This window comes from Triticum urartu, chromosome 3 (assembly GCF_003073215.2).
Source record: "Triticum urartu cultivar G1812 chromosome 3, Tu2.1, whole genome shotgun sequence".
NCBI classification, from domain to species: domain Eukaryota; kingdom Viridiplantae; phylum Streptophyta; class Magnoliopsida; order Poales; family Poaceae; genus Triticum; species Triticum urartu.
In genome coordinates, this window is record NC_053024.1 from 696,109,265 (window position 1) to 696,117,239 (window position 7,975).

The following is a 7,975-nucleotide window of genomic DNA, read 5'->3' on the forward strand; positions in this document are numbered from 1 at the left end:
ATGGTTCAGTGTCAAACACTGGGTCTTCTTGCTCGCTCTCGATGATCATGTTGTGCAAGATGACACATCAAGTCATAATCTCCCACATTTGATCTTTCGACCAGGTCTGAGCGGGGTACCGGACAACAGCAAATCGAGATTGGAGCCCGCTCGACATCCTTCCTGCAAGCCTCCTGAACCTTTGCAAACCAGACGTTCTTACCTCCTGGCACAGGGTTTGAGATCGTCTTCACAAATGTCGACCATCTCGGATAGATGCCATCAGCTAGATAGTACCCCTTGTTGTAGTGCCGCCCATTGATCTCGAAGTTCACCGGAGGAGAATGACCTTCAACAAGCTTGGCAAAGACATGAGAGCACTGCAGCACGTTGATGTCATTGTGAGTTCCTGGCATACCAAAGAAGGAGTGCCAAATCCAGAGGTCATGTGTGGCCACCGTCTCAAGTACAACACTGCAACCGCCTTTGGCGCCTTTGTACATCCCCTGCCAAGCAAATGGGAAATTCTTCCATTTCCAATGCATGCAGTCGATGCTTCCAAGCATCCCAGGAAATCCTCTTGCTGCATTCTGTGCTAGGATCCGAGCAGTGTCTTCTGCATTGGGTGTTCTCAAGTATTGCGGTCCAAACACTGCCACCACTGCCCGACAGAACTTGTAGAAACACTCTATGTTGGTGGACTCGGCCATGCACCCATAGTCGTCGAGTGAATCACCGGGAGCTCCGTATGCAAGCATCCTCATCGTTGTCGTGCACTTCTGGATGGAGGTGAATCAAGGGCGCCGGTGCAATCCATCTTGCACTTGAAGTAGTTGTCGAACTCCCGGATGGAATTCACAATCCTGAGAAAGAGCTTTCGACTCATCGATAACGGCGCCGAAATGTTTTCTCGCCGTGAAGTGGAGCATCGGTGAAGTAGTCGGAGTAGAGCATGCAGTAGCCTTCGAGACGATGCCGATTCTTTGCTTTCACCCGCCCCGACGCCGAGCCACCTCGTCGCGGCTTTTCATTACTCGCCAGCAGCTGGGCGAGGGCGGCGAGCACCATGAGGTGCTCTTCTTCCTGGACGTCGGCCTCGGCTTCCTCCTCCAGCAGCACGGCAAGCGCTTCCTCGTCATCCGAGTCCATCGCCGAGGCAGGCAAATTGCCGAACACCTTGCGCCCGGTGGGCGTGTCCCCGCCGCTAAACTACCCCTCCGCGGCCGGAAACGACGGCCGGAAACGCCCAGCTGCTGTTGGAGGGGCTGCTGCGGCAAAGCTCTGCTATTTTTCCGGCGTGGAATGGCTATCTAGTGGTGAAAGGCGGCGGGCGGCGCCGGGATAAAGCTACTGGCGGACGAGGGCGCGGGGGGTGGGAGGCGACTCAGGGAAGAAAACCTTGACTTTTCCCCTGACGGCGTGGGCCAGCCGCACTTTTCCCTTGCGCCGGAGCCCCCAACTGCCCCCCAGTGCGCCGTGTTCGGCCTGTGACCGCCGGACGGAAAAAAGGCCCGAGCCGGCGTTTTTCGGCGTCCTGGGGGCGCGACTGGGCCGTTTTTTCGGCACCGGCGCGGCAAAAACGCCTGAGGAGGACCTGTTGGGGGCGCGGCTGGAGATGCTCTTAGCACCCATCGATACGATTTTGCAGGATTGAAACCGCCTACTTTTCTGTATGTTGGTTTGTATGGAAAGAGCAGGTGAAATCGTCGACACATTCTCATCAAAAGCTGATAAAACAGAGACAGAGACTGTATAACTCATCGACGTTGTAACAACATTCTCTGCGCTTGTACAGGTGGGTAACCCCTTTCTCTCTTTTGCTCACGTATTGGTGCAGCTCCAGTTTAGATTTCTGAGCTTTCTTCTTATCACAGGTGGAACGGCAAAACTGTTAGTCTGTTTGGCAACAGCAGTCAGACTGAGTCGTGATGGGAATCGAAGGCGAAGGTCAGATGGAACAACGAATGACAGAATGAATAGCCGTGATAGGCGTATGATACACATTGTTTTTGCTATTGTATTGCTGAGTGCTAGCTAGAGATGACATGCTTGTTTTTATGGTGCACTCAGAATCACTGTACGTGTACTCATATAAATATAATAGATGTTCCCTTGTTTAATCATCTACTTTACTGAAAAAATGCAGTGGGCCTGCTACAGGTTCTTCACTTGATATTTCCATTCTCTGCATTTGTTAGATTTTGCAACTGGGGTGCAGTTTTGTTCATCATACACATTACTCCGCGACTGTCAACTTTATCGCTTAAATTCATTTGTTCGCAATGTGGGTCGCCTGCATAATGATGATATAATACAAGAGGTCACATCCCACCCTGAAACAAGGAAGCATCTCTCCCCTACTGAAGAAGGGAAATTCCGTGAGCCTGAAAGATTGACATCTAAGGTCTGGCCTTGGTAAACCAACATTATTTCTCTAAGCTGGAACGATACGAAATACTGGTACTACAAACCGTCTAGAAAACAGTATTATTCCCTCAACTTCCTAAGGTAGCATGGATAAGTCCTCTCACAAGATGCTTCCACAGCTTAGATTGTAGGTTTTTCATTGAAGTTTGATGTTTAATTTTTAGTTTAAGACATGTAAATGAACTGAATTATGTTTTAGTAATACTACTTTTCAGGACATAAATTTGAAACACTTTTACTCTAATGAAGTCGTATTTGAAATTATAGGATTCGGGTAGCATTTAGCTAGTATTTTCCACCTGCTATATATATGTAACAGGTAGACAAAACATGCCAAGAAATTAGCTATATATATCACGTTGATTATTTTACCGAGGTATATAATATTAATTTGAGCAAAGATGTCTCCTGTCTCTTCTTTTTCCCCGACTCTTTCATTTCCCCCTTTATATTAAAAGTGCAAACAACCTATTTCAAGAATATTAAACCATAGTGATTGGATATATAGTGACCAATCACTTTATAACTATTCCTAATTTGTTCAAAGGATTCTATGTGCTAGCCTGGCTTATTAGGGATGATAGACTACTTATATTAGTAAGGAATTCCTTCTTTTCCGGGAGCCCATTCGGACAGAACTCCAAAGTTAAGCGTGCTCAGCTTGGAGTAGTTTCAGGATGGGTGACCGACCGAGAAGTTGCTCCCGGGTGCGCACGAGTGAGGACAAAGTGCGCAGAAAAGACTAGTATTGATTTGTGGGGCCAGTCTAGATCCCGCCAAGAGTAACGACCACCAGCGGGTGTGTCCGGGGCGTTACAAGTTGGTATCAGAGCCGACCCTCGCGGTTACACGGATGTTTGCGGACAGGTGCGTGGTCATGTTGTGCATGACGTTTGTGACCCATCGTGGCACATGACATGGCACATGTTCCGGACTGGAAGCACGGACGTTTGTGCCAAGAGGGAACGTTCATGTGGCCCGACGAGGATGTCGGTTTCTCTGAGTGGGGGTGTATGTGCTAGCCTGGCTTATTAGGGATGATAAACTACTCATATCAATAAGGAATTCCTTCTTTTCCGGGAGCCCATTCGGTGCTCAGCTTGGAGTAGTTTTAGGATGGGTGACCGACCGGGAAGTTCCTCCCGGGTGCGCACGAGTGAGGACAAAGTGCGCAGAAAAGACTAGTATTGATTTGTGGGGCCAGTCTAGATCCTGCCAGGAGTAATGACCACCGGCGGATGTGTCCAGGGCGTTACATTCTACATTTTAGCTTACAATACTATATATTTTTGATAGCATTTACTTTTCTAGGTTGATCTAGGTCCAATGCATGCCACAACTTCTCAGAAGCTCACCATGCATGATTTGGTGCATGATCTTGCATCAAGAATTACTTCCAAAGAGTTCCTTGTTTTGGACGTTGATGCTACTAAACCAAGGGACTGGAATAGAGCTCGCTATTGCCAACATGCGCGATTGATCAACTACCAGAATCAAACCAAAGTTTTCAAAGACCTGCCAACCATAGCTAGAACCCTCCATTTTAGGTATTCAGGCAAATTGCAACTTCCCAAAATGGCATTTTGTCGATCCAAGTATATACGTGTGCTGGACTTAAGTGGACATTCAGCTGGAAGGCAATCTACTTCAAGCAACTTAGACCTTCATGGAAGTTCAGTTGAGGGGCAATCCACTTCAAGCAACGTGGTACTGCCACCGTCCATTCATAAATTGAAGCTACTTAGGTATCTTGATGCCACATCATTTCCAATTACATCACTTCCAAAGTCTTTCCACACACTAAAACACATGCAAACTTTAATTCTATCCAAATGCACACTTGAAACATTGCCTGACACTATCCATAGCCTCAACAAGCTTTGCTATTTGGACCTATCTGATAATGTAACCCTTACCGAGCTCCCCCTATCACTAGGGAAGCTCCTAAAACTTTCTTTCCTCAACCTATTGGGGTGTTCCATGCTTTAGGAGTTGCCTGAGTCCATATACGAGCTGACTTGTTTACGACACCTAGACATGTCCGAGTGTCATGCCATTAAAAAACTGCCTGATAAATTTGGCACCCTTTCGAAACTCATATTCCTAAACTTGTCAGGTTGTTCCAAGATAACCAAACTACCAAATAATCTTAGACTTCAGTCTTTAGAGCTTATGAACCTATCAAATTGCCATGAGCTAGAAAACCTGCCAAAAGATTTTGGCAATCTTCAAAGGCGTGGGTTCTTGAGCCTTTCTGAGTGCTACAAAGTTTCATTGCTGCCAGAATCATTTTGCCAACTTGTTCATTTGAAATCCTTAGATCTTTCGGACTACCATGAGCTCAGGGAACTTCCTGAATGTTTTGGTAACCTTTTTGAGCTTGATTCCTTAAACCTAACAAGTTGTTGCAAGCTGCAAATACTGCCAGAGTCATTCTGCAAGTTGTCCAAGCTGAGGTGTCTCAACTTGTCTTATTGTATGAGGCTTGGTAAGCTCCCATCCTTGTTTGGTGGCCTTAAGCTTCACTCATTGGACATCTCTTGTAGCATGTCTCTTAGTGAATTGCCGGATAGCATTGTTGACATGACAAGTCTCACTCGGTTTGAGACCGTAGTAGGAAATTCTACAATGATGGACAGCGTTCAGAAAATTAAAGAGCATCTTGTTTTTCCAGGAATAATAGAGCATGATGTACATCGGATAGAAAATAAAGGATGCAGCAGTATAGTGGAACTTGCAGATTTGACTTGCTATGAGTTGGATATTGAACAGCTTCAGAATGTCATGCATCCAGAAGACGCAGAGAGAGCAAAGTTGCGTGATAAATGAGATCTGAGGCAACTAACTCTTTCCTGGGGACCACTAGGGGCGAGGGTAAGTGTGTGTTGGAGAAGCTCACACCTCCCAGGACTCTTGAATATTTTTTCTAGAGGGGTATATGAGCAAGGATTTCCCTGAATGGATGTCTGACATCTCTTCCTACCTCCCTTCTCTCACCAACCTCCACCTTTGTGATTTGGGAACATGTGATACTCTTCCTCCATTTGGGCAGCTGCCAAATTTAAGAAGCATATCTATGGAAAACATTCCCAACGTCAGGAAAATAGGCAATGAATTCTTTGGGCAGGGCAGACCCTGTGTAAAATTAAGATTGATAGTGTTGAAGTCGATGGAGAACTTGGCTGAATTGTGGACAACAAGGTCAGGTGAAGATAATGAAGAGTTCCTAATTCCGAATTTGCACTATTTGTCTGTATCGAACTGCCCGAAATTGAAGTTTCTACCATATCCACCAAGAAGTATGTTTTGGCCCTTGGAAAACATTGATGAGATTATTTCAGAAGGAGGATTTGGGAAGCTTTCATCTTCTGCTCTTTCTTTTAAGATGGCAATAAATAATTGCAGTTTTTCTCTAGACAATTGGGATAGACTTCATCACTTCCCTACCCTTGAATCATTTCAAGTTGAGTCTTGCAACAGCTTGAGGGCATTGCCAGAGGACATTAGATGCTTCACCTCTCTAAAAAACCTAGTTTTGAAGTCACTAAAGGAATTGGAGTCACTACCGAAATGGTTGGGGTGCCTCATTTCCCTGCAACGCGTTTTCATCGAGGATTGTCCCAAGATAACATCTTTTCCAGAAAGCATGAAGAACCAAACTGCTCTGAAAGTCCTATTGCTGAAGAGGTGCAAAGGTTGGGAAATATTGCCAGAATGGATAGGGCAGCTCACTTCCCTACAAAAATTTCAGATCATTGATTGCCCCAATCTGACATCTTTGCCTGAAAGCATGAAGGACCTTTCTTCTCTAACAAAGCTTTATATAAAGGAGTGCCAAGGCCTAGCTATGTTGCCAGAATGCCTAGGGCAGCTCATTACCCTGCAAGATATTTCCATCATCAATTGTCCCAACCTGACAACTTTGCCTGAAAGCATGAAGGGCCTTACTTCTCTAACAAGGCTTTATATAAAGGAGTGCCAAGGCCTAGCTATGTTGCCAGAATGCCTAGGACAGATGATTTCCCTGCAAAAAATTCACATCATCGATTGCCCCAACCTGATTTCTTTGCCTGAAAGCATGAAAAGCCTTTCTTCTCTAGCAAAGCTTTATATAAAGGAGTGCCAAGGCCTAGCTATGTTGCCAGAATGCCTAGGGCAGCTCATTACCCTGCAAGATATTTCCATCATCAATTGTCCCAACCTGACAACTTTGCCTGAAAGCATGAAGGGCCTTACTTCTCTACCAGAGCTTTATATAAAGGAGTGCCAAGGCCTAGCTATGTTGCCAGAGTGCCTAGGACAGATGATTTCCCTGCAAAAATTTCACATCATCGATTGCCCCAACCTGACTTCTTTGCCTGAAAGCATGAAAAGCCTTACCTCTCTCAGATTGCTATGGTTGAAGGACTGCCAAGGCCTACATGTACTGCCAGAATGGCTACAAGAACTCATTTCCTTAGAAGAATTAAACATCATCCGTTGCTGCAACCTGACGTCTTTGCGTGAAAGCATACAACATCTTACCGCCTTGAAGGAACTCTGCATTTGGGGCTGTCCGATTTTGGTCGAGAGGTGCCAAGGGGAGGATGCAGGCCTTATTTCTCACATCCCGGAAGTCTCGTTACATCTATGAACCTGAAGAACTAGAGGTATGAAACTCCCAAGAGTAAATATGCATTACTCTTAGTTACTTACGTCTTTATTTGCAATATTCATGTTCATGATGCCCTCAGAATCATTTCAAAGGATGTATCCTTTGGTGTCTGTTCATACTTCATCTGTGTGCTCTGTCGAATTATATGAGTTATGCTTTACCAATGAGTAGATATCGTATTACCACGATATTCTCTAATCTCTAATATGGACCATTGGATTCTCTTGGTACATGTTTTTACATGCATACAGGAGGGTATAACTTAATGTTTGATGCAGAGCTGGGGTGACTTGTGAAGACGCGAGAGCTAAAGCAAATATAAAGTGCGAAGTTATCTGGATTTCAAAGAAACGAGTTATGTTTTTGTATGGCGGTGTGAGTAAAGCCTGACGGTGGTGTATTCCAGGCAATCTAGAGACTAGAGTTCTTTGTAATGTGAATCTGGGGCTTTCCTATCGGGCTTGACCTTGTAGCCAAAGCTATGGGGAGTCGGAGCACTACCGGATTTGCCACCTATGCCGATGGCCACGGGCCGTCGGCATAGGCCGATTGCCGTCGGCTTAGATCTATGCTGACGGCGGCCGTCGGCATACCCCCGTCGGCATAGATCACGTCAGCGTAGTCTGTCAGACCGTCGGCATAGTTTAGCCGTCGGCATAGGGACCTATGCCGACGGCTTCCGTACGGCCGTCGGCAGGAATTTTCACTTGACGGCAACAGACGGCGCCGTCAAAAGCGCTGACGAATCACGGGCCACCGCGTGGCAGAGGTATGCCGACGGCCAGGCCGTCGGCATAGATGCTGCCACGTGTCATGGCATGCGAGATCTGGTTGCATGTCTATGCGGACAGCAAAGCCATCAGCATAGTCAAGCTATGCCGAGGGCAATGTCGTCGGCATACTTGCTGCCCAGAA

At 46.2% G+C, this 7,975-nt stretch overlaps 1 pseudogene; it reads left to right on the forward strand.

The window, feature by feature from the left end:
- The first annotated feature begins 3,732 nt into the window (after positions 1-3,732).
- On the forward strand, positions 3,733-6,866 carry LOC125547201 (annotated as a pseudogene).
- Positions 6,867-7,975: the final 1,109 nt, after the last annotated feature.